The sequence below is a fragment of the Lissotriton vulgaris genome, chromosome 4_1 (assembly GCF_964263255.1).
Source record: "Lissotriton vulgaris chromosome 4_1, aLisVul1.2, whole genome shotgun sequence".
Lineage (NCBI taxonomy): Eukaryota > Metazoa > Chordata > Amphibia > Caudata > Salamandridae > Lissotriton > Lissotriton vulgaris.
The window spans coordinates 1,065,933,380-1,065,961,133 of NC_141691.1; the positions used below are offsets into that span (position 1 = coordinate 1,065,933,380).

At 47.1% G+C, this 27,754-nt stretch overlaps 1 protein-coding gene across 1 annotated transcript in view; it reads left to right on the plus strand.

The window, feature by feature from the left end:
* ROPN1L (rhophilin associated tail protein 1 like) overlaps positions 1 to 27,754 on the plus strand; it is a 245,683-nt gene that overhangs the window by 147,747 nt on the left and 70,182 nt on the right. The window lies entirely within an intron of this gene.

Here is a 27,754-nt window from a genome sequence, read left to right on the forward strand (position 1 = left end):
GCTGGGACAAGGTGGTGTAATCACCTCTTGCTTAGATATAGTATACCTATATCTAACCTTATATCTAGACACATATACACCTATAAGTCACTCCTATGGCAGGCCTTAACAATCCTGGAGGCAGAGTGCTTTGTTTTATGTGAGTTGGTGCTCTAGCATGAGCTGAGCCTGTCTGCAGCTTTCGGAACCATGTCCTTATAGCTGTTCTAGGATATTGCCATACCATATACTCTTAAGTGCATTATGAACCTTGCTGTCAGATGCTAACTATGGTTTGGCTTTATCAAAACATGTCGAGTAAGGTGTCATACGATTTGGAATACTACCCCTTCGCCAGTTCTGGCGACGGGGGTAGCATTTCACCCTTCTAGAAGGAGAAGACATGTTATTCCTACTATTCCCAGTTAAAGTTAACCAGAGCCTCAGCATCACAAAATGGATGCTGCTGCCGCAGACACAAGTTTGACCTCCTGCTGCTGGGAGTCCTTCCAGCGAGGGAGGCTTGGACAATAGGTTTCCTGTCTTGGGAGTTGCAAACACCACCCCAGACAGGCTTTTGTGTATTAGGGTAAGGAGGGCTGAAAGAAAGGAGACTGCCTGGGGCACACAAGGTGTTCCATGCATAGTCCAGTTCAAACCGGTGCTGGGGCTCTGCAGCCCCAGCGCGAAACTGGACAAAAGTAAAGGGGTGTAACCACCCCCTTCCCTGGTCCCACCCATAGGAGAGACCTAGCAGGTAATCCAGCCCCTAGATTTGGTATATAGGTAGGAGCTGAGTCCCACGACTTTAGATTAATCCTGACTGAAACTCTGAAACAAAACTCTGGACCTTTGATGATCTACTTGAAGAAGACGACTGAAGAATCTCCCTTGTGGTCAAGGAGTGACCACCCTGCACAAGCAGGCACCATCCAGCGATCAACGGCTTGCTTTGTCGCCGCCTCCCGCCGGAGCCCGAGCACAGACCCTGACAAGAACTGGATTTCCAGACATCCAACAGCCCGATCCACAGTCCCTGCAAAGCTGAGACCCGTGGAGGCGACGAGAGACGTGGGACCGGCCATCTTGAAAGTCTGCGACCTGCTAACTGTGCAGCACCCGAGGCCTCCTCGAAGCTGTGCATTGGGTATTGAGAAGCCCCAGCCCGAGCAGCATCTGCACCAAAGATCAGCCCTGCACACTCCACGAGTTCTGTGTGGGGCCCTTTTGCATTTTCCTGCTTGACGCGTCTGCCCGGTCACTTGCCCGTTGGCTAGTGGCCATCTTGGCAATGATCCTTTGAATTTACACCACTGGTCTGGTTGCTCCGGACTTGCCCTTGCTTCCTTCAAAAGAAGCAGCCCCTCAGACCTTGCTGTTCTGTGTAAGAAGCCAACTTCGTTTCCTGAGTGGGTTGCCTTTGCCAAGGTATGTTGACTCCAATCCTGAAGCCGACACCGCCGACAGCGAGAACCTTTGTGGGACAGTCAGTGCCTGACTCCTGGTCATTGTTGACGCCTCCTGGTCCATGTGGCTGCAGAGACAAGCTGCCTGTCAGCACCTGATTGCTTCGCGACATCGCCTGGTTCCTTCCTGGTTCCTTCCTGGTCACTGGCTAGTGACCCAGACTCTGTCCCCTCTGCTTTCAGGTCCTCTTCATCTTCCATCCACCCTTGGATCCACCCGGACACTTCTCTCCTGGCCGCCTGCAGCATCTTTCTTCCAGGCTCCAAAGGATTCTACGACGAAACCCGACACACTTTGACACCTATGCACCCGCTTCCTGTGGGTGAGGTAACGCGAGTACTTCGATGCTCCTGTGGGTATCAACTATCCAACTGTCTAGGATTCAAGTAACTTTCACCGAGTCCAGTCAGAAGTGCCCTAAAAGAACTAGTTTGTAACTTTTACGTTCCCATTCATTCTCTATGGTAACGTGCGTGTGTGATTAGACACTGCACACGCCTCCCGTGGGTCTCCTGCTTCCTAACTCGTGGTAGCTCAGCCCTAGGCCTATTCACTTTTCGTGTGGTGGTCCTTATACCACTATTTTAATATACAGTTTAGCGTGCCCCTAGGGCCCTTCTGTATTTTGTGCAACTTATTGTATTTAAATTGATTATCTTGTATTGTGCTTAGACCTCATAAAGACCTCATAAAGAGTTCAGATCGTTTGTTTAGTAATAAATCACATATATATTTTATATATATCCTGTGTGGTGTCCTTTCATTTGGTATTAGAGGGGTTACATATGGTAAAACAGCTGGCTTCACATGCCCTCTTGAGTTTAGCCTAAGACTGCTCTGTCCATGCTACCTCTAGGATAGCTGGTCTATAAGATTGACTTTGCAACCATCATCATAAGGGTTGTTTGGACTGGTGCAAGGTGCTCACTAGAATAGTGAACATCATATACCAGGCCAACTTCTTACACTGCTCACCTCTCTTTGGTAAAGGATTTTCCAGAAATCATGAACAGTTTGAGGTGAGAAAGGGTGATTTGGAGGAGTGTGGCACTCTCCATTTCTGGCTTAGGATTCCCCTGTTTTCAAAAGTTATTTTTATTCACTTGGCTCGTGAAAACAGACACTTTTTTTAATGCACCATGTCACTTTTGCCAGGTTTGCGTTCATTTGATTAAGTAGCTTCTGAAGGTACATGATAGGATTTCACTGTAATTTGGATTTTGCATGTGAACATTACATATTTGCACTTGCGCTGCATGCTGGTTATTGAAGTCTACTCTGACTACAAAATGGCATTACGTCTGCATTTAAATTGGTTGGTCAGATTTTTCACCAATCATTACTGCCGTGACCAAGGGTTGGTTGAAACTCTTAAGGAAGTTTTGTGTGAATGACAGCATGCTGCCACTTTCCACTTGTGTTAAATGAACAGAGCGAAACCGGAGATTTGGCTTCAAGAATCTTTTTCGTTTGGGATATATAGCTGCATCCAAGAATATGCCACATTCGATCAAATCTGGGTAATTCTAAACAGTCCGGAGCGGCCGCCATCTTGTGTCTCGGTAGGATCGAGACACAAGAGGTGGCCAAAACAAAGGGGGAAATGACCATAAGGGGGCAGAGTAGACCCCCCTTGACCCCCTAGGTTTGATGTGGGGGCCATAAAAGGGCCCCACGGGGCAAAAAAAAAAAAAAAATGTTTTTGATTTTCGCGGGGTGAGCGCCCGGTACGCGCACCGGTAAGCGTACCGGGGAGTGTACCATGGGGAAAAAGAATGACCATTTTAAAAGTAGCTGATTAGAAAAAAAAATGTTTAGTTGTTTTTTTATATATACACATACATATATATAAATGCATATGCACATATATATATGCATATATGTCTATATGTGTGCGTGTAGAGAGAGGTAGAGAGGTAGAGGTGTAGAGGTAGAGAGGTAGAGAGGTAGAGAGTAGAGAGTGAGTAATAGAGAGTAGAGAGTGAGTAGTAGAGAGTAGTAGAGAGCAGTAGAGAGAGTAGCAGAGTGAGTAGTAGAGAGTAGTAGAGTGAATAGTAGAGTGAGTAGTAGAGAGCAGTAGAGAGTGAGTAGTAGAGAGTGGGAGAGAGTAAGTAGTAGAGAGTAGTGGAGAATATTCCAAAGTTTGGCACAGCACCACTTTCACAATGAGTCCAATCAAATCATATCACTTAGAGTACTTATTGAAGCGCTGAATCTTGGTGTATATTCAAATGCTTTTATTTTCCTTAAGTTTATGTACCACAGCCAGCCGAAACGTTTCGTTCTGTACAACAGAACTTCTTCAGGGCGTTCTTATTTCCTTCAAGTTATGTCGGTATCCCGTTGTCATATAACTAGATATTTCTTCCAAATGTTAGACGAGACATAAGTATATTCTTATTAAAAGTGACTAGGTATCAATTTTACCCACACAATTCGGGCAGACTTGAGTAATTTATAGCATCCTCAAAGTCAGTCTTTCAAAAATTCCAAAGTATAGGACATGATAATCCAAATCCAAATGTTTCTCAAGAAAAGTCATTTACAATCGTTCGGAATATCGGTGTTTGGGCAGATATGATCCAGGGACCCCCAGTATGCAAGGGGAATTAGTCCCCCCTCTGCAAAGGCGCCAGTGGCCTGCATTGCAGAGAGGTGTAACAAGGGTGTGGCCTCATTACACTTCTCTGCAATGCAGCTCCCTCGCGCATACTGGAGGCTCCTGGTGGACTAGTTGACCCCAGGGACCCCCAGTATGCAAGGGGAATTAGTTCCCCCTCTGCAAACGCGGCAGTGGGCTGCGTTGCAGAGAGGTGTAACAAGGGGCATAGTCTCATTACACCTCTGCAATGCAGCCCCAGGCGCATACTGGAGGTTCCAGGTGGGCTAATTGGCCCCCAGGGGCCCCCAGTATGCAAGGGGAATTAGTTTTCCCTCTTCAAACATGCACGGGGGCTGCGTTGCAGAGAGGTGTAAAAAGGGTTGTGGCTTCATTACACCTCTCTGCAATGCAGTCCCCTGGCGCATACTGGAGATTCCTGGTGGGCTTTCAGGTCTTATATAGTTAGGAATTAGCATTAAAAAAACCTTTGAAATTCACTGAAAAAACCACAGGTTTCACACCAGTTATAGTTAGGAATTAGCATTTAAAAAACCTTTGAAATTCACTGAAAAAACCATAGGTTTCACACCAGTTATAGTTAGGAATTAGCATTTAAAAAACCTATTAAATTCACTGACAAAACCAGTTATAGTTAGCTGGAAATTTTACTGATATAAAACCAATGAAATTCCACGTTATAGTTAGTTGGACTCACTATAACTTGCGCGTGCAATGCACTGCTGATGACGTCACATATTACATCACTCATGACATGGTCAGTGACATCACTCATGACATCACTGATGACACCATCCTTGTGATATAGTGACAGACCTCCTTTCACTGTAATGTAACCCTTGAAACACATATTCAAAAATAGAAACTGAAATTTAAAAAAAAAATGGAGATACCCATATCAGTTACAACAAGCAATTCAGTAATTCCACCATCTATATGCACATCCAGTCATTCACCAACAGTTCTATATAGTCACTCATACATATACTCACTCATCATATGAAGTGATACACCTATACATCCTGTTACACACCGACAGTCATCCAAAAGTTACTCACACACATACTCACACGTGCAAATAAACTATTGAACATCCATTTATTTGAATATAGAGTTATACACACACTTCCACCTTACTTGTATTGAAAATTACACATATTTATTCTCTTAAACAATCACTTATAGAAACACATACTTATTTAAACAGGAACTCTTACAATCTCTTACTCTCACATATACTCACTTATATACATCAATATTCACATATACTAGATTAAAACATATGTAGTTACTGATAAAGACACTAGTGAGACAGTCATTCACTCACTAACAAACACATATACACACTCATCCATCCATACAGTCCTGCACATATGCTGTCTTCAAAACACATACAAACAGCGAGTCAGTCACTCATGCATCTATGTGCTAAGTAATACCCCCACCAAACCATATAGACACTCATACTGATACTAAGAGAAACATCTAATAACCCATATACATACGCATGTAGCTACTTACCAACACATGTAGCCACTTATACACAAAGTGAAACAATAATATATATATTTAAATATTTAAACATTACTCACTAATATTTATTTTTCAGAAAGACACATATTCACTGGATGGTGTCATCAGTGATGTCATGAGTGATGTCACTGACCATGTCATGAGTGATGTAATATGTGACGTCATCAGCAGTGCATTGCACGCGCAAGTTATAGTGAGTCCAACTAACTATAACGTGGAATTTCATTGGTTTTATATCAGTAAAATTTCCAGCTAACTATAACTGGTTTTGTCAGTGAATTTAATAGGTTTTTTAAATGCTAATTCCTAACTATAACTGGTGTGAAACCTATGGTTTTTTCAGTGAATATATATATATATATGTATGTATATATATATATATATATATATATATATATATATATATATATATATATATATATCATAGCTACAAGGTTTAACCCGTTGCATGCTCATGACAGAGCTGCTCCGTCATGAGCCGCGGGTGCGCTGTGCTCATGACTGAGCGGTTCCGTCATGGCCCCCCCCCCCAAGCGCTGCGGCGGAATTGCCGCCGCAGCAAAGAGGTTAAGGAATACCAGCACTCATGGGAGCATTTCACCCAGATTTTAATGGGGTGTAAGTACACCCAAGACGCGTTTTGGCAACCGCCTTTCTCAAGAAGACACCTTATACATTGTAGCTGTGATATACACACACACACAAGACAGAAATAGTTAAGAAAAATAATTTAAAAAATGTACTGAAGTAAGTTACAGATAAAGTAAAATGAATAGTTATTATTAATTCAATATAATACAAATTATATTAAAATGTATCTGAATATAGGGTGCAGATTAACTTAAAATTAATTAAAGTGCTTGCATTCAAATTAAAAGTAAATCAAGTAATACATTTAATAACATTTAAATATAGACATATTTCATTTTTTTAGACTAAAGATGAAAGAAACATTGAAAAATATTTATGACAAAAGACTACCTATAAAATAGTGTAACTACATAAATATAGATATAGAATTTTAACAAATAAATTTGATCACAATTAGATAGATAGATATTAGATATTCAGGTTGAATTGAAAAAGATCTAACTCTAAATCAGGATATAATAGAAAAGGTGTCTGGGTTCTCCCCATGAAAAAAATTGAGGTTTGGGGGAAAGTTTCTAGATGTCATACACATAGTCCAAAAACTAAGACAAGGATAAGTCAAATTGTCCCAGAGTGGCCTCTACTAAGGTGTTTTGCAGATATCCTTCAGAACCAGAGCCCTTACCCAAGAGGTTATTTCTAGATACAAAGCACTTTCCTGTACCTCAGCTAACTTATTGCTGTACTTGAGGGCTTCTTAGATCTTACAGTACAACAATCCAAATTTGCCTCAAGACAATGTTAGCGTACTTAATCAAGCCATCAGTTTACCGGAGCATCACATTCTTGAAAATTGCAAAGATTCTGCATTCCGTGTCTACAAAAATAATGTAATCTTTACCCAAGATAGGTGGAGGCAGTGTGGCAATATGGCCCCCACTTTGTGAAGTCAGGCCTGCTGTCCATTCACACATCAACCCTTCATCATTTCCATGGAAAACTGACTTTATTGGCGTTATTTTCTTGGCATGCAGAGTGAGTGAGATTCAAGTACTAAGCTCCCATGACCCCCACACTATTTTGCTCAATGTAGCCTTCCTACCTGGTGGTTTCCCATTACAATGTAAGTCAAAACATATATTTTCTTTCTTTCTTTCAAGATGGTATATCAAGAAAATGAATGCCAATAAAACACTTACAACGTTAAAAAGCAAAATTAAAATTAAAGGATTATTAAATCAGACTCTTTGAAATGGACATAGAAACAAGAAACTTGAAAACACTCATTTCCTAATGTAGCCCCCCCCCCCCATGCTGGCAGAACTGGTGTAGTAGCGTGGACCATTCCATAGAGATGTGTTTTTTTGTGTGTTCCTTGTGCCTTCTCCCTCCAAATTGTACCCTCCTCCGCTGAGCCCCATTTCTTAACTGTCCCATCCATGCCGTTAAGGGTAACCGCTTGGGGTACTCCAGTGGATAGCGATCCCCCTTTTTGTCAATAGAAGAGCTGGGGAGATGAAGCTCGCTTAGACTTTGAGAGTTTTACGCTTACGTGAGAGCCCCACCCCACTGGCCTGCCACGTGTTGATGTCTTTGAGTCCTGTTACTTCCTGCAATGTCTTGTGTATAGTCTCCCAATATAGCTGTAATGTGGGGCATGACCAGAACATATGCACAAATGTCTCATCTGCAGATAGGCACCTCGGGCATACAAACTGTGCATCTCGATAAAAGCGCTGGAGCCTTGCTTGGGTGAGGTAAGTGGGGTCCATTATAAAAAAAAGTTTGTTTTTTTGCATGGACATTTCTAGATACCTTCTTCGGGTATTCTAATACCCGCTCACATTCTTTATCAGGGAATGAACAACCTATTTCCTCTTCATAGTGCAGTCGCAGTGGGGCTAGTGCAGTGGCAGTGAGGTCCGCTATCTCTTTATACAGCCATGTAATTACGTGCCTTCCTAGTTGTTGTGTCCCCGAGGGTCCGCCCCCGAGGTCCGGAGGGACGGACAAGTTGGTCATGTGACCGCCCTATAATAAAAAGGAGGTCGAGCACGTGAGAGGGCGTTCAGAGACGCGCGCCGACCGACCAAGCAACTTTATTCCCAGTGTCTGGCTGAGTTTATTCTAGGACCACGTGCTAGGCCTAGTCAGGGTTAGATGTCCCTCATTGAGCGTAGATCACCCGACACAACAATTGGCGACGAGGGTGGTGATCGATTCCCCGCTCGGGGTGCGTGTGTGTGTCCCTGTTGGGGTGAGGCGGCTGCGGGCACTACCACGTGTCCGCGGTGCTCGTGCCTTGCCACCACACACCCCCCCCCGCTCTGCCTGCCTGGAGGAAACACTCTGATCCCTGGCTCTCCTCAGGTGAGCAGCGCTGGCCTGCTTCTCTCTGCGGCGCACAGGAGTCTGATTGGTCGCGCGAAGTGCGTCCGGCGCTCCGGCTGCCGCTGGATCACATCCCGGCTGCCCACGGACATCCTCCCGGGCGTCCAAAGCGATGGCCAACATTCCGCCCATTGAGCCGTTCGTGGTGGAAGGTGCGCCGTCCACTCTCGCACCGAAGTGGAAAGAATGGGTGGACAGGCTATTCATATTCTTTGAGGCCACCAAGGTCCACAAGGAGCAGAAGCGTGCCATGATCCTCCATCTTGGTGGCAAGGACATTCATTCCATCGCCCGCACCCTCACGGAAGCAACTCCCAAAACCCACCACACGCTCATAAACGCGCTCAATGCGCATTTTGAACCCATGGCCAACCAAGACTATGAACGGTTCATCTTCAGGCAAGCGCGGCAACTGCCAGAAGAATCGCTGGACGCCTATCACTCTCGGTTGAAGAAACTGGCACTAACGTGTGGATTTCAGGATGTCACGGAGGAAATCAGAGGCCAGATCATTCAGGGCTGCGCTTCTGCTAAACTGCGCGAGAGAATTCTAGAGGAGTCCGGGAAACCCCTCCCAGACATTCTCACGCTGGGCCGCACGAAGGAGCTGTCCAAGGCCAGGGCAGCCCACATGGAAGCAGCTCTGCAGGCCAATATGAAAGTGGAACCGGTGAACAAACTGCAGGTCCGCCCACAGCCCAAATGGGTGAAGAGAACAACAACTCCGCAGGGCGGAGCCTCGGCGCAATCATGTGGTTACTGCGGAGGCCCGAGACACCCGGCGCCAGAATGTCCAGCACGGGGCAAGATATGCTCCGGGTGCGGGAAAATGAACCATTTTGAAAAGGTGTGTCGATCCAAAAAGTTCAGCAAGCCCCGCCAGACAGTACACGCGGTGGCGGAGCCTGAAGGCGCGGAAGGAGGACCCAGCAACAGTGACATGGACGACGACGAGGAGGAAAGGTCCCCACACAAGGTACACATGATCGGCACAGCCACCCGACGCACAATGACACTACCACAGTGCGCAATACAAGTGGCTGATCAGGACATCATGGCGACGGTGGACACGGGCGCCTCAATAAACCTGATGAGTGCGTCCCTCTATGGAGACATGGCTACTCCACCCAGCCTCCGCCCCACTCCGATCACCGTTTTTGCCTATGGCCAGGATGTGCCCCTCCGTATTCGAGGAAAGTTCAAAGCAGCAGTCCGGCACGGAGATAAGATCACGCGTGCCAACATCTTTGTGTCGGAGGAAGGCCAAGGTATGCTCCTGAGTTGCCGGACGGCAGAAGACCTGGGAGTGGTCTCTTTTGCGTTTGGGGTGCACGAGGAGTCAGTGCAGCAACTGATCGCAGACTTTTCGGACCTGTTTGAAGGGATTGGCCGATTCCAGGGTCGGGAAATACACCTGCATGTGGACCCCACTGTCCAACCGGTGGCCCTGCGACACCGGCGGGTCGCATTTCATTTGAGGCCCCTGGTTGAAGAAGAGCTACAGAAGTTGGAAACAGCGGGCATCATTGAGAAGGTGTCCGGACCCACTCCCTGGGTATCGCCCATCGTGGTCACTCGGAAACCCAAGCAGCCGGGAGCGGTCCGGATATGCGTGGACATGCGCCTCCCCAATGCGGCCATCAAAAGGGAAAGACACATCACCCCCACGATCGATGACCTGATCGGAGAGATGGCTGGGGCCCGGTGGTTTTCCAAGTTGGACCTCAGAGCGGGGTACCATCAGCTCGTGCTGGATAAAGAGTCCCGGAACATCACGACGTTCTCCACTCACATCGGACTGCGCAGGTACACCAGACTGAGTTTCGGGATCTCCAGTGCTGCCGAGGTATTCCAGAATGTCATCCAAGAGCTCATTGCTGGCATACCGGGGGTGATCAATGTCAGTGACGACATCATGGTGCACGCAAGGACAATCCCTGAGCACAACCAACGCTTGGCACAGGTGTTCCGCAGGCTCCGCAGCGCTGGACTTACTCTGCACCGAGAAAAATGCGAGTTCCTTCAGACCAAGCTGGGGTTCTTCGGCTACGTATTCTCGGCCGATGGCGTTAATCCTGATCCGGACAAGGTCAAAGACATAAAAGATGCACCTCCGCCCACGACTGTCACGGAAGTCCGAAGCTTCCTCGGGATGGTGAACTACTGTGGTCGCTTCATAAGAGACCTAGCCAACCTGACCCTCCCTCTGCGTGAGCTAACCAAAGATTCCACACCATGGAACTGGGGACCGGAGCAGGAAAGAGCATTCCAAGCCATCAAGAGTGCGCTGTCCAGCAACACCACGCTGGCGTTTTTTGACCCCAGACATTTCACTCTTATTGCAGTAGATGCTGGACCGGCGGGATTGGGGGCCGTCCTGATGCTGAGAGCCCGAGACGAGATAGACTGGGCCCCCGTCGCTTTTGCCAGCCGGTCCCTCACGGACACCGAACAAAGGTACTCCCAAATTGAAAAGGAAGCCATCGCGATTCATTGGGGATGCCGACACTTCCACCTGTATGTATACGGGAAGCCCTTCACAGTAGTAACAGACCACAAGCCACTGCTGTCGCTGTTCTCAGGTACCTCATCCAAACCACCCCCCAGAATAGAAAAGTGGATTTTGCAATTACAGGAGTACAACTGTGCCATTGAGTACCAGCCAGGGGCAAAGAATCCGGCGGACTATCTGTCACGACACCCCCGGGCGGCCACCCCAGAGGAGATGGAGGAAGCTGAAGAGACGGAGGCCTATGTGCGATGGGTCGTGGCCAGATCATGCCCGCGCCCCATATCCCTGGAAGAGGTGGTGAGCGCCACGGCTCAGGACGCCTGCATACAGCGGGCCAAAGATCTGCTCCGGACAGCCAACTGGCAGAAAGCTAGGGAGAGCTGGAAGGTGCTCACCCCCGAGGCACAGAAAATCATGGACGGTCTGTACCACGTGAGGGCTGAACTGAACGAAGACGAGGCAGGGTGCCTCCTGCGAGGGCATCGTCTGGTGATCCCGACGGCTTTGACGAGCCGAGTAGTTCAGCTGGCGCATGTAGGGCACCAGGGAATGGTTAAAACAAAGGCCCGGCTGCGGACAAAGGTGTGGTTTCCGCTAATGGACGACATGGTGGAAACTGCTGTGCGCACATGCACGGCCTGCCAAACCACAGGCGACAGCCCCCGCGAAGCACCCATAATCGTGGAACCCAGGCCCCGAGGCCCTTGGGAAAGGGTCAGCATGGACTTTGGCAGCCTTCCGGATGGACGGCACACGCTAGTGATGATCGATGATCACTCCAAGTACTCGGAAGTCGAAATTATCACCAGCACCAGCGCCGACTGTGTGATTCCCAAGATAGAGAAAATCATTGCCACGCACGGAGCCATGAAAGAACTCAGAACGGACAATGGCCCGCCATTTCAGGGCCAAGACTTTGCAGACTATCTCTCATCCCAAGGAATTCGCCACAGGCGCATCACCCCAAGGTGGCCTCAGGCCAATGGAGAGGCCGAGCGGTTCATGAGAACCTTAAACAAAGTAATCCGTATTGCGCATGATAAAGGACAGTCTGTGGAGATGGCCATTTTCACCTTTCTCCGTAGCTACCGCCAGACCCCTCACTCCACAACGGGGGTAGCTCCGGCACACCTTCTCCTAGGACGAGTAATAACGGACTCCATTCCTCATCATCCCCAGTGGGCCCCTGAACTGATAAAGGAACAGACTGTAGAAATGAGGAGGCGGGCCGCCTATGATCAGATCAGCAAGAAACGGAGGGCGGTGGCCCCCCATATCAAAAGAGGTGACCTAGTGCTCATAAAAAATCGGGCCACTGGGGGAAAATTCAAACTCAGTTATGAAAGACGACCATGGCGAGTCAGTGGAATGAAGGGCACCCGCATCACAGCTACTCGAGGACGAGACAAGGTGACTCGCAACGTATCTCACTTCAAACTCTACCACCCGGCGAGTAGCGAGCCAAGGCGCCAGCAAGGCGACAGAGAAACTGAAACTGCAACACTGGTGCCGCCTGGTGAATCAACATCTCAGCACGAGGTCCGGCCACGTGCCGAGCAGCCGGTCCCTGGTGAGGATGTGGGCGGAGACCCGGAGGCCCTGGATGAGGCCCCAGATCCGGAGGGGGCCGACAACGAGGCGCCAAGCCAAGAGGTGGAGACTGGAGCAGAGCCGATGACTCAGCGAGGGTCCCAGCGCCAGCTACGTGCTAACCCCACCCCCTCCAGCTGGCTGAGAGACTACTTTACGTAAGACTGTTCTAATTTATATGTGTGCCCGCAAGGTTTTGAACTGAATGCGTTAGCATTGGTGAAAGACGCTGAAGGTACCGGTCCCGATGCGAATGAGACAGTGGGCTCGATCAGACCATATTTGCGATAGTACAGTGTGTTTTTGGTTTTTGTTGTTTTTCTTGTTTTAGGAGGAATGTTGTGTCCCCGAGGGTCCGCCCCCGAGGTCCGGAGGGACGGACAAGTTGGTCATGTGACCGCCCTATAATAAAAAGGAGGTCGAGCACGTGAGAGGGCGTTCAGAGACGCGCGCCGACCGACCAAGCAACTTTATTCCCAGTGTCTGGCTGAGTTTATTCTAGGACCACGTGCTAGGCCTAGTCAGGGTTAGATGTCCCTCATTGAGCGTAGATCACCCGACACAACACTAGTCTCATGTGAAGGACTGCATGCAGTACCGGGTGTGTCTCCGGCTCCTCTTCAGTGAAATCCCATATACAGTGGCTGCTGAGTATTAACTGCCTGTGTAGCAAGAATTGTCTAGGGGGGAGACCTGTCTCGTCCGAAAGGTGGTCGAACGGTAACAGTTGTCCGTCCTCACACAGAGATCCCACTTCTAGAATGTTGTGATCCGTCCAAGTTTGCATTGTGCGGGCAGTGTAAAACCCCCCCTTTTTGGGCAGGCCGGCTAACGAGTACAAAGGGGTATATAACAGGGTGTTGCCAGAGATGCGATGTATTCGCAGCATGCACGCCCGTGCCACCTTTAACTGGATCAAGTGCGATGCTCTGGGCTGTGTGCCTGGGAGCAGTAGACGGCAAATGGCCTGTATGGACATAGGCCCCTGGTCCGTTGCCGTCTCTACCAGTAGCGGTCGGCAGTAGGTGTTTCTATAGGGCGGTGACGTGGGCAGGAGGAGGGGCAGGGTGGGGGGAAATAATGTATGGATTACGGAGTTTTACAGGTAAGTAAACATTTAAATACATAAAACGAATTTCGTTGCGAACACTGCATCACCAAATGTGATGCAGTGCGCGCAACGAAATTCGTTTTATGTATTTAAATGTTTACTTACCTGTAAAACTCCGTAATCCATACATTATTTCCCCCCACCCTGCCCCTCCTCCTGCCCACGTCACCGCCCTATAGAAACACCTACTGCCGACCGCTACTGGTCTCTACTAAGTGTCGTCCCGCCATCCATCGAGAGAGCCACTGCGTTTGCGCTGCATCAAAGTAGGCCTTGCTGGATGGCGCCCCTAATCCACCCTGGTTCAATGGGAGCTGCAGTTTTGAGGGTGCGACTCTGTGACGTTTGTCACCCCAGATGAGGAAGCACAGCAGAGTGTCTAGTTCACAAAAAAGGAGCGCAGGGGAACAACATGAGTGTTAGCAAAATAGTATAGACATTGCGGTTCTAGGATCATCTTGGCTAAAGCAACCTCAGACCACACATATATTGGCTGTAAAATTGTCTGTTGTTCTTTCACTTGACCTGAACAACTTATTAACACAAGGTTCTAGAGTATTTATATTCACATCCACAGAATAGATGAAAGATGCCCACAGGAGGTTTTAGGCTTCGACATAGAGGTAAGCCTAATCACATCATAAATAGTAAACAACCCATGCAGCGATTTCAAGCGTTCATTAAATAAGCTTTGTCAAAAAATTAGTTTTCGTTTTGGCTAAATCAGATAACAGACTTCGTTATGACAGACACAACTTTGATGTGAATGCTATCAAGGTTACCACGGTTTGAAACTTAGCATCTATTAGTGAAGAGATGTCATATTTCGTTTTGCAAATGTATTACATATTGCCAATTCACTTGTGTCTGGGAAAGTTCACTTTGACAATTTCTCTGAGAGCCATTACTTCCAAGGATGGCTGATGCTCAATAACCACCTTACATACAAGCTTCACAACCAAAAGTTAAGAGATAGAGGTTAAGTTGTGTTGGTCAAATTGCTAAATAATGTTTCAAAACAGTGCACCTAGTCAAAGAGTCTTCTTTTAAAAACTTTTACTTCAAATTGTTTCATAATTGGATAGCCATGCCTATGCCATCTTCTTTTGGAATACTTTTAGACCAGCAAAAATATAAATGGACCTGAGAAGGGGATAAAACAGCTTTTGTCAATTACTGGCCTATCAGATCAAGTCTAGTCTCCTTCAACAAATTCATAGCAAGGTGGATAGCCTTATGTATCATCCCGTATTATCATACAGCTAACAAACCTCCTTCTGAAAGGCAAATGGCTCATTCCACGAGGGGACAAGTGACCACTGAATTTCGTGGAGAAAGTCACACTTGAAATTTAACTCACAATGTGCTCTACTATAACAATGTGGTTCCCTGAATTGATACCCAAGCAGACTAGGTTTATTTGCATGATCTTTTGGTAAGTCCAAGCTTTTCCTATCTTGAGTTGTTCTTCTCATCAATGAGGGCCACATTTTCAAGATTGTTTGATTATCAATGGCTAGTCTACCATGAAGAAGAGAATGTTATTTGTTGTAATTCTAGTTCTCAGTCAAGGGTGTTAAACAACCTGTTCACCTCCAAGTTAGTGTACACAAGTGCGTGTTCTGTTCTATTCAAGTGGGATTCAGGCTCCCTCTTCCCATGAAAATAGACAGAGTATCTGTAATGCAGTGCCTCATGGGACATTGGTCAATTGCCTTCCTTAAGCCTGTGCTGCTGCATTTACAGCTAATAGAAAGCTGCTGCAGCTCGGATCCCATTAAGCATCACTATCTTATGTTTTATTGGATTAATATTTGCAAAACCAGAATTCTGATTCCAATGTGCGACTGGTTCCATCATGAAATAGCTACTTATCAATTAATACTACATAAAAGTTATGTTACTGTTACCTGCAAATAGGTATAGAGGACAAACACTTTTGGGGGTGCCTTCTGCTGTCAGCGGCTCTTGCACTGTCCATGGTATGAAAGCCTACCATCTTCAAAGCGAGCCAAGTGGCGTGAGGCAGGATGAGACAAAAGGTTGTAAGTCTCCACAACGCATGTCATTACTTATTTAATTGATTGTTAAGTCTTTATTTTCGCCCATACTGATCATAAAAGACAATAAGTAATTAACATCACTATAAAATGAATACATAGAATCCAGTACTCAACAGAAAACATTACATAACAAGATGTAAAACAAGAAATAAAAACAACAGGTTATATATAATCTATATATATAGAGAGAGAGATTAAAATGGCTTAAGCAAGCTTGTACATTAAAAAGTGCAAAGTCAATACAATCTATTGATAATTCATATAGAATGCAAAACTGGTGGATCCCGGTTCTGACGGAGAAATCAAATATAAGCCCGGGCAGGTAGGCTAAGCAGAAGACAGTATTTGATCTAAACTCTGTCGGTCTACTTATTTTCAGCCTTGTGTCGAATTACCCACACCCAACCTAAAAACTTGGCTAGAGCAATCACGATTGCCTCCTGAGTACTGGTCTTCAGTATTCGCAGTGCCGTAGTACTTGACCTTGTTCCCATGTTCAGGCAAACTGGTTTGAGCCACTTGGTCCGTGGGAAACTATATACTGGGCATACAAATAATATGTGGGGGATTGTTTCAGCCACACTTTGGCCGTGAATACATTTGCTATCATGAGAAAGGTGTCATGAAAACTCTGGTCGGTAACGCACCCATCCGAATCTGGAAAAAAGTTTCCTGTCAATGGGTTTGGCAATGATATCCCAGAATTCTTCATACCAGGGTTCCAGTTTATAATCCAGAAAATTACTGGTCAAAGATGGGCAGTTGATGGTACACATATTCCCAGTTCTATCCATAACCCAATAGGCTTCTTTGTAGGCCTTTTTGGGGAGAAAAACGTTGTTCACCAGGTCTTCACATAATTGCCTCATCCCCATTTTCACCAGGAAGCTTTTCACCTGCTGTAACCATTTGATCTTATGAGAGGTTTCAGCGTCTCTAATATCTTTAAGTGCCAAAGCATAGTGTGCCAATTCCGTGGTGGACCAGAGTCTTCTCCAATAAGCCAATGGTCTAAACCTAGCTATCTCAGCCAAGGAGGTACACCCCAGATCAAAATATAAAGGGGTGAGCGGTGTACTTTAGGGAAGACCTATCAGACCTCTAAGGAATCTTTTTTGGGCCTGGGCTATTGGGTACAGATTTTCGAATCCCCAGAGTTCCACACCATACAAAGTGGAAGCCATGACCTTGGTATTGTATATCTTAAGCGCAAGTTCAACCGGTTTGGTCTGGGAGAGCCTAAATTCTTTCAAAATCGCACATGCAAGATGGGAATGCTTAAGCGCCATAATTTCTATTTGAGGTTTCCAATCTAGTTTATGGCTTATAGTTATTCCAAGGTAAGTAAATACATCTATTTGTTCCAGTGGCTCCCTATTCATAACAACCCTAGACTTAATAACTTTACGCTTATTCAGCACCATAAATTTAGTTTTATCCACATTTACCACTAGTTTGTGATCCTTGTAAAATGACTCAAAACAAGTCAATGCTCGGTGCAACCCTACTTGTGTTTTTGATAAGATTAGGGTATTATCGGCGAGCATAAGTATTGGCGCCTTTTTTCCTGCTACAGAGGGGGCTTCCGTGGAACACTCTAAAAAATAATTAATCACACCATTGATAAACAATGAAATCAAGGTAGAGGCCAAGACACACCTTTGAGGGACACCTTTGTGGATTGGAAATTTGGTGGTAATATTCCCTTGGGAGCCCTAACGAACCTGCGCCAAATTGGATTTGTGTAGTTTAACTACAAGCTGTAAGAGCTCGGAGGGTAACCCTAGGTCTCTCAATACGGTCCAAAGCTTATTTGTCGGGACCGTATCGAAAGCTGCTTTTTTACAGATGTGGCATAAATAGTTCCACCTTCCAAGAGTACAACACACCAATAGATTGAAACAAAATAAAACACTTGATCGATTGTACTTACAAGGACCCTAAAACCTGCTTGGAAGGGATACAATATATTGTTCTCTGCTACCTAAATCTGGAATCTATTCAAAACCATTCTAGCCATAATCTTTTGGGTAGAATCAATTAGGCTGATAGGCCTGTAGTTGTCTGGGCTAGAACGGTCCCCCTTCTTATAAATAGGTAAAATTTTGGCTCTCCAGTAGTCGGGAATGGGTGCACCTATAGCAATAGAATTGGCAAAAATAAAAATATACTAAAGCCAATTATCCTTACCAGATAAAAATAAGTCCGCCGGGATACAATCAGGGCCAGCGGCCCTGCCCTTTGGTGCAGAGTTCAGAGCGGATTCAAATTCCCTTAAGGAAAATATTATTGATGTATCTACAATTGGAAGTTGGAAAGTGGGTAGGTTCTCTTCAACTGCAATTTGTTTCTCAAAGAAGGATACCCACTGACTAGGTGCTATATGGTTTGAGGGTGTGCTACCTTGACCACCCCTACCCCACTTCACAAGCTGCCAAAATGTTTGCATTTTTTTCATTTTGCTAGCTTGAAGGAGTTCCTTCCACCGCTGCTCGTCCCATTCCTTTTTTTGCTAGGATTTGTGCAGACTTGTACTTTTTACATGCTGTTCTAATCCTGTCTTTGGATTTGGTATTTATTGCCCGGGACAGCTGCCTATAGGCTTCCTTACAAACCTTATTGTACCAATGATCGTGCTTTGGTATAGATCGCCTAGGAATTTTAAGGGGCCTAAGAAAAAAACTCCTAATATTTTCAAATATGATCTTGTGTGTTTGAATAATTAGTCAATTACTCCCTGACCATTAAGTTTTTGCAGATGGTCTAGTGCTTTCACCACCTCTTCTTTCATTTTAACAAGGGAGCTTTGGTTCTCAACTATCCGGGACCATTTGACCCTCCTTATGTCATTGCTTAATATGGCATCGGCGGTCCCGTTCTCAGCGACTGTGGGCAGTGATACTATTTGACCTGTTACTTTAAGTTTTAGCAGGAAAGGGTTATGATCACTTTCGTTCCTTGCACAAACCTCCATGTCCACTAGCGATAACCAATTCTCTACATTAAGAAAGATGTAGTCGATACGACTACTGCTCAGGCCATTGTTGTATGTATGAGAGCCTAAGCTGTCGGAGGGCGTGCGAACATTCACTGCCCTAACTCCTCTTTCTAGACTAAATCCTTTAAGCGGAGCGCTACCTCCATCCACTTATTAATTGGTGGTAACTTCATTTGGGGAACACCCCACTGGGCATCCTCTTCAGCACTGAGGTTGTTGTCCTCAGAGTCCAACGGCTCAAATGTGATGTTGAAATCTCCAGCTATCACTACATTGTACCCCTCTCCCATCTTGTCTAAAAAATTATTGAGGTCGGTGACTGTCTTGGAGGATCTGCCACCCACCATACCCCTGGCATATATATTGACAATGAGTATATTGGGGGGGATTTTGGGCAAGTAAGTATAGCCATAATATCAATATTGTCAATACCTATTTCGACTATCTTATACACAGGCTAATCCCCAATTGTCAACCCTCCTGAGGGTCTACCTTTGCGGCCACCAACTGCTGGTTTATGAAAATTTACATAACCAGGACGGTAAACAGGAGAAAGTGCCCAGGTTTCTTGAAACACTATGATATCCTGTATATCTATAAAATCTGACCAATCCAATGAAGAAATCTTAGAAGACAACCCTGCTATATTCCAGGAAGCTATAGTCAATAAATGTGTGCTTTGATTGCCAATGAACTTACACATACTGGCCCCCACAGCTTTACCGAAGTCACAACTCTCTTGTGTTAAGACAGGGATGTCTGTGTGTCTGGTTTGGTCAGTCAAAGATACCAGAGGGGGCCTGGGTAGTTCAGCTACAAACTCTGTCCCATCACAGCCAGCGCTCAAATAACGTCCAATGCAATTACGTTCGGCCTCTGTTATTTGGGTGTCTACTTGTATAGTCAGTGGGGAGCATGGCTCTATTAGATGTCAATCTATATTTTGGAGAGATGACTCCCCAAAGCAATTTGACTCTGAGACGTTGGAATAAGAGATGGGAGCAAAATCAGAGGGGTTGAGTTTCAACCTGATGTTTGTATGTACTATTTGTGATGTTCTTAAATCAAAGGCCACCAAGTTATCATCCTACCATGGTGTGACAAGGGTAAGGCAATATAGTCAAAGGTGTTATGTTTGGATGGGTAACATACAGCAGAGGAAATATCCTCCCTGATTATAGATCTGCACTTACGCACATGTCTCCACCACTGGGTGCATTTATTAATCATCGATTAGCCATCCTCCTTAATTAAACTAGGTTGAATTTTAGGAACATTAGTAAGAAAAATTTGAGATTTGGAAGGGCGAAACAGGGGTTTGTCAAAGTGGCTTGGTCTAGCAGATTTAATTGCCCTGGTCGGATCGATAAAGCGTGGGGAGGTATAGGTGTCTTTTCTGGTAACTGCACTAAGCACACCGCGGGATCTATTAACAGTTTTTTTGTTAAATTACAGATTTCTGTTGGAATTTACTAGTTGCCCATTGGCTCTGGTCTCTGCAGTAAAACTACATATATTCCCATTGTCGCTGGTACTCAGTCTACAGGCATGGGTCTGAGTCGGGGCTACAGTGGTAGAGATGCCTGATTTTTTTTTGATAATCAAATGTTATTGAAATTTCAACACGAAAATTCATTGGTAGCATAACACATAATAACATCAAGAGCTTTTCCCCCCTTTGGCAGCAGCATAAGCACAGTGAGATCTCCCTGAGAGGGTACATTAACGACCCCAAAAAAAAAAACAGACTGCAGAGTGAGGTAAAATCTCTCAAGAGGGTAGCAGGCCAAACCATTTGCCCCACACTTTGGTGAACCTTTCGGGACAACCTCGGGCTTCTAAAAGGGATTCCTCCTGAACCCCACACCAGTCCCCACCCCTCCTCCATTTCTTTAGTGTCAGAGCCGCAGCTTGGGACCAGCCCGCCGCTATGTCTCGCTTCGCCACCGCCAGAGCGGTTCCCAGGAAACGCTTGTCGGTCCTGGAACCATCTAGGCCATCAAACACCCCTAGCGGGAGACTCTTCGGGTCATGGGGAACCTCCAACCCCAGGGTCTGCGTTAGCTCGTTCTCCACCCCCTTCCAGAAGGGCTCTAGGGCCAGACACAGCCACACTACATGGTAGAAATCTGCCGGGACAGAATCGCAGCGCGGACATCCCGGGGAGGCCCTCAAACTGGCCCTGAAGAGACGTACTGGGGTGAGGTACGCTGCGTGGAGATAGTATAGTTGGATCAGGCGTAACTTGGAAGAGGTTGTCAGGGTTTTGGGGCCCATAAGGGCATCTCGCCAGTCCGCGTCATCCAAAGGACCAACCCACCCCTCCCAGCGCACCCTAAGCCGGTCCAGGGAAGTGGGACTATTGTTTACCAGGGCTCGGTATATGCGGGACACCCTCCCGACCCTGGTCGCCCATCATTACCTGAGCTTCCAGGGGACTAAATTCCAGAAGGGCGGCCGGTGTTGGGAGATGCATGTGGAGGGCATGACGGAGCTGTAGGTATTTGTAGAACTGGGAATGGGAGAGGACATGTGTGCGCTGGAGGTCCGAAAAGGAGCGCATATGGTCACCCACCCACACATCCCCAAGGATCCCCACACCAGATCCCAGCGATGGAAGCCTCCCAGGGACTAGACTTCCCGCAGCCAGGCTCCATGCCATAACGGTGTCTGTCTAGTCAGCCGCCGGTCCCATCTCACATGTCTAAGGGCCGTACACCAGGCCATAATCATGGTCCTGGTAACTGGGGGCAAGGCCTGAGGCACCGGGGAGCCATAGAGGAAGCCCTGGAGCTGTGTAAAGTCCAAGGTACAGAGCTCCACCCGGTAGGCTGGGTCGGACCAGCCGCCCGCGAACCAGTCGTGGATCACAATAAGGCTCGTGGCCAGATAGTAAAGATGGAGGGAGGTAACACCCATGCCCCCATCAAAGGGGGGAACCCGACAATGGGACAGGGACAAACGCGGCCGTCCACCACCCCACAGGAATCGGGTAAGTGAACTGTCCAGTTCCCGAAACCAACCCCTGAGAGATGTACCGTGGTGTTCTGTAGTATGTAGAGGAAGCAGGGGAGGACCATCATTTTAAAAAGGGCGCTCCTTCCCAGCGGGTTGAGGGTAAGGGATTTGCCAGCTCCTAAGGTCAGTTTTCATCCGGGCAACCAGGGGAGCGATATTAAGGGCCCATTCCAGCTCTCGGAGGAGGGTCATCCAGACACCCAGCTATTTGAAGATTGCCTCCAGAGGGGGATCACCTCCTGCCAGTCGAAACACACCCGGGAGGGATGCAGGGGGACCAGGGTAGATTTTGTCGGGTTAAGACAAAGCCCAGAGACCTGTTCGAACGCCGCCAGGGCGGCTAGAGCCTTGGGGCCAGAGTGTTCCAGGGCCTCTAAGTAAAGCAGGATGTTGTCCGCGTACAGGGCAATTTTATCCACCTGGCTCCGATCCCAAGCCCAGCCCCTGACAAGGGGGCTCTGTCGGATGAGCGTCGCAAGGGGTTCCATCGCTAGAGCGAATAACAGTGGTGAGAGTGGACAACCCTGACAGGTGCCTCTCCGAATCGGGAACGGATCCGACAACTCACCATTGACAAGAAAACGGGCTCAGGGCCTACAATAAAGCGCCTCGATCAGGCGGCTGAAGGGGAGGCCGAAACCCATTGTCTCCAGGACGTCGCCCAGATACCCCCGGTCCACCATATCAAAGGCTTTCTCGAAATCTACTAGAAGCAGCGCAAGGTAAGGGGACTGCCGATGACGGTGGGCCAACGCCAGATGGAGGCGACGAATACAGTGGCGGGTACCCCTGGCGGGCATGAAGCCACACTGGTCAGGGTGGACCAGGTCGTGCAGCAATGGTCGAAGTCGCTGAGCTATCACGGTGGCGAAGATTTTAATTTCGGTGTTGATCAGTGAGATTGTGCTGCAGTCCGAGCATTCTAGCGAGGGAGGTCGTGTCTTGGGGATGACCACAATGGTGGCCATGTCCGATTCAGCCGGAAAGGAACCCACTTCGGCCACGTGGTGGAAAACTTCCGTCAAATGGGGAACAAGGTCGTCCCGGAAGGTAGCATAGTACTCCTGAGGGAATCCGTCAGGTCCAGGTGTCTTGCCAGGATGCAGCAGGGAAATAGCCCCATGAATTTCTTCTGGGGAGATAGGGCCGTCCAGAGCCTTCGCAGCCTCCTGGAAAAGGCAAGGCAGGAGGATTCCAGACTCCTCCATTAGACCAGCTAGGTGTCAATTTGTCACCCAACTGAAACCACGCTGCAGGAGCGACGATATTCCCCTCCCTCTACCCCCACACAGACCGCAGGACACGATATAAATACCAATGCGCTCTACAGCCTGAGCCAGGAGAGAGAGAAGGGTAAAAATAATAAACCCAGGGAGGAAGAAGGCTTCTGGAACCCAGTAAGTCTCCTGTTTGCTCTCGCGAATCTCAAGGGCATATAAGAACTTCGCACCCTGCAGAGGAGAGATAAACAAAAAGAACAACTATAAGAATACACCACAGAAGTTTCACTCTCTACGCACATACCCTACTCAGAACCAAACACAACCTCTTCCCTCCTTCTTACCCGATGAGTGCTTCAGCTGTGCTGCATAGGAGACTCCGTTCCTCTGTTGTTGTAAGACAGCCTTCAAGAGTGTACACCACTCTTTAATCCTTTTCCTCGTATGAATATAGGCGTTAGGGGAAAAAGTCATGAGACTGAAAAAACCCCTTAGTCCATTAATGCGTGAAAAATAAACATCCCGCTAACCCCGTTTCCCGAAAAATCAGTGGCCACAAAGATAAACAAAGAATAAACGCTGAAAAGCAGCCGGTTCGTACACAGAACCCTATGGTCTCACACAAGGACGCCGCGAGACATCCAACACCCGGAAATGACTACGCCGGCGTGAATACAACGTCCGTATGCAGCCGCACACGGGAATCCAACGCCGATCCAAAGATAGTTGTTGAGTCACTAGCAATATCCGGAACTCCCACAAACGTTAATAAACTCCGGAATCCTGAAGACAGGTCGGTAAGTTCAGAACGAAGCCTCGCTCTGTCACCCAAATCAGTCCCAGGTTGAAAACACGAACTCAGCCAAACAATCCCATAAGCACGGTCACCCGAAAAGACAACGTGACCAGATTCAAAACCAAGCACAGACTGCCCGGTTCCTCTGCCTTATAAGCGATCACATGGGCAAGGAGGGAGGGGTGTAACCTTCAGCATGTGCATAGAGAGAGGACTTGGTGCAGCCCGATCTAAATCCCAACACTAGGGAGGAACTGGGGGGATGCGAAGCGTACAGGGTCTCGTAGTAGTGCGCAAAGGTTTGTGCAATGGCTGATAAAGTCACTCGGTGAGCCCCCGTAACAGCCCGGGTTTCCGGAATAATACGGTCGGCCTTGGGGTAGGACACCAGGTTATGGAGGAGTTTACCGTTCTTAGCCCCCCAGCCTTAGATGTGAGCCACCGAGGAACGCCAGAGCATTTTGGCGGACTCCAGGGAGATCCGACGAATCTCGTCTCGGACCAGCTCCAGTTGCCTAGAGGAGTTACCGGTATAATCAGTAAGCTGGGCGAGCTTCAGCTGCACTGCCCAGGACTCCAACCGTACCAGCTGGGTGGCCTGATCTGCACGTTTGGCATGTTCCAATCCTCTAGCCACCCCTCGAACCACTGCTTTACCGGCCTCCCAGAGCGTTCCCTGTGAAGGGACCGAACCCCGGTTGGCAGAGTAGTGGTGCAATTCCTGGCCCAAGGACTCCAGTAGTGTGGGGTCTTGCAGGAACCAGGCGTTCAGCCTCCAGACCGCCCTCGGACCCTTAGTGGGGGATCCAACAAGGAGGGAGACTGGGGAATGATCGGAAAGTCCCCTGGGAAGGATATCCACCCCCAGTTGACAGTCCGTGGCGGGCATGAGGCTGGTGCCTGATTTTAGTGCTGTAGAAAGTATATTAACCCCTTTGATGCTCATGACGAGCTCAGCTCGTCATGAGGCACGTGCTCGTGTGCTCATGACGAGCTGAGCTAGTCATGACCACACCCAGTTCTATTATGGCCCAGCACAGGAGAAGAATATCTCAAGCATCGATGAGGTTAATAATACCCTTAAGATGGTTAACTTCCTCCAGAAGTTGTTTGGCCTGGGCTTTTAATTCAGTTAACTGGACTCTGAACAAATCTGGGCATCTACACGAATTCCCACTAGTTGGAGTATCACAGCTGGCACACCCACTTTCAGGCCCCCTTAGAGCCCTGCCAATCATTGTGTTATTCTGTAATTCCCATTAAAGGTAAGAATCTGTTGGTACTTTTTAGGGCAGGCTCTATAGTGGATGTTATAGAAGGGCAAGGATTTAACAAGGAGGGGTTAACACTCTCTTCTAGTAGGGAACATTCGGGATTAACAGCTTGTTGGCCCTTTAATAACCACCGTTTAAATATGTCAGGAATTACCGAGATGTTTTTGATGGAATGAGTAGCCAGTGGCGGGGATAATACACTGGCCTCATCGGAGGTGCTACTTAGACCAGTTGGAGTAAGCAAAATCTCTTCACAGTCTCCTACAAGATTTACAATACGGTCTATAACTATATTGGTTTTGCACAGTGATTTTTTTGATGATTTCTTTATTTTTTTCCCTTTCTCCAGCACTCCCCCTGCCCACATTCCAAAGCCTTTCTTTTCCCCATTAGATTAAATCAAATTTTGATGGAGCTTAAACAACAATGTATAAAAATAAACCAGGGCCTGTATACGAATAGCCTTCCAGCAGCTGAAAGCAGGTGGACCACTGGGGACAAAGGGTGAGTCTTGTTGCAGAGTTAGCGCTGCTAATACTTCTGCTTCAGCCAGATACAATACCATAAAACACCATTAAAAACAGCATTAGGTCAAGTCAATATCAATATAAGTACCTTTGGATTTTTTAGTCCTGAACCTTGAAGATAGCAAGTGTCAATGAGGTGGCCCTGCCCTGCCTCGGTCTGGCGCGGACGGGCGCTGACGGGCCTGCCCTTGGCCCGGGCACGGCCCGGGCACGCCCGCGTGTGTCCCGCGCTACGGTAGCCCGGTGTAGAATTCATGGGCACCTACTGGTGCGGAAAGCTGACGTCGATGGTGGTGGCAGGCAGCAAGAGCCACAGGGAGTCTGGGACTTGTGGTCCTGCTCCGCCCCCCTCCCTGTGGAAAAGGACGGCAAAAGACGGCAGGACACAGCAGTGGCTGCAATCACGGGCATGCTTTTACAACGCGGTTGTAACAACACAAGTGTTGTTGCAACATGTTACCATTACAACGCAAACTTTAATCATGCATATACCTTTACAACACATGCCTTTACAACGAATTTTGATGTGGAAGCATGTTTTATAAAAGCATATGTGTAATTAAAGTTATGATTGAAAATATAAGTATTTTACAGGTAAATGTAAATGCTACTTATGTATACATTATAGCTTTATGTTTCCCTGTAAAATACTTATAATTTCTTAGTAATGGCATGCATAGTAATGCATGAAAATACATGTAAAACAAAAAGAATGTACTTACTTTGATATATGTTATTATATCTTCCACACACAACGATGTCTGCTGAAATATATAAAACCATATATATAAATCCAACAATCCTTCAACCCCCTACCCACCCTAAAACTGCCAATTCTACCCCAAAACTCCTACCCACCTTAAACCCTAAAACAACCCTTGCCACCCCAAAATCCCTATCCACCCTAAACCCTAAAATTTTTCTTGCCACCCCAAAGTCCATTCCCACCCAAACCCTCAAATTACCCCAGCCACTCCAAAACCCATACCAACCCTAAACCCTAAAATTACCCATGCCACCCCAAAACCCATAGCCACCCTATACCCTAAAATTACCCTTGCCATCCCAAAACCCATAGCCACCCTAAACCCTAAAATTACCCTTGCCACCCCAGAACCCCTACCCACCCTAAACCTTGTCATTACCCATCCCACCCCAAAACCATTACCTATCCTAAACCCTAAAATTACCCATGCCTTCCCAAAACCCATAGCCACCCTAAACCCTAAAATTACCCTTGCTACCCCAAAACCCATACCCACCCTAAACCCTGAAATTTCCCTTCCCACCCCTGAACCCAAATCCATGTAAACACTAAAATTACCCTTGCCACTCCAAAACCCATAGCCACCATAAACCCTAAAATTACCCTTGCCCCCCAAAACCGATGCCCTCCCTAAACCCTAAAATTACCCTTGCCAACCCAAAGCACATACCCACCCTATACCTTAAAATTATCCATGCCACCCTAAAAGCATACCCACCCTAAACCCTAAAATTTCCCATGCCACCCCAAAACCCATACCAACCCTAAACCCTAAAATTACCCATTTCACACCAAAAACCACACCTGCCCTAAACCCTTAAATTACCCATGAAACCCCAAAACCCCTACACACCCTAAAGCCCAAAATTACCCATGCCACCCTAAAATGACCTATACCACCCCAAAACCCATAGCCACCATAAACCCTAAAATTACCCTTGCCACGCGAAAACCCTTAGCCACCCTAAACCCTAAAATTACCCTTGCCACCCGAAGACCCCTACCCACCCTAAACTCTAAAATTGCCCATGCCACCCGAAACCCCTACCCACCCAAAACCCTAAAATGACCCATGCCACCCTAAAACCCATACCCACCCTAAAATTACACATACAACCCCGAAACCCATACTTACCTAATACGTACATTAGAAATGCATATCCCTTTAGAGCAAATTTTTTTTAACCCCTGCGTTGTAATGACTTGCGGGGTAACATCCGCAATTTAATGGCTGTACCCCGAGACAAAATTGTGGAGCATCATAGTCCCCTCAGAAGGCTGAGAGACATGTTGTATTT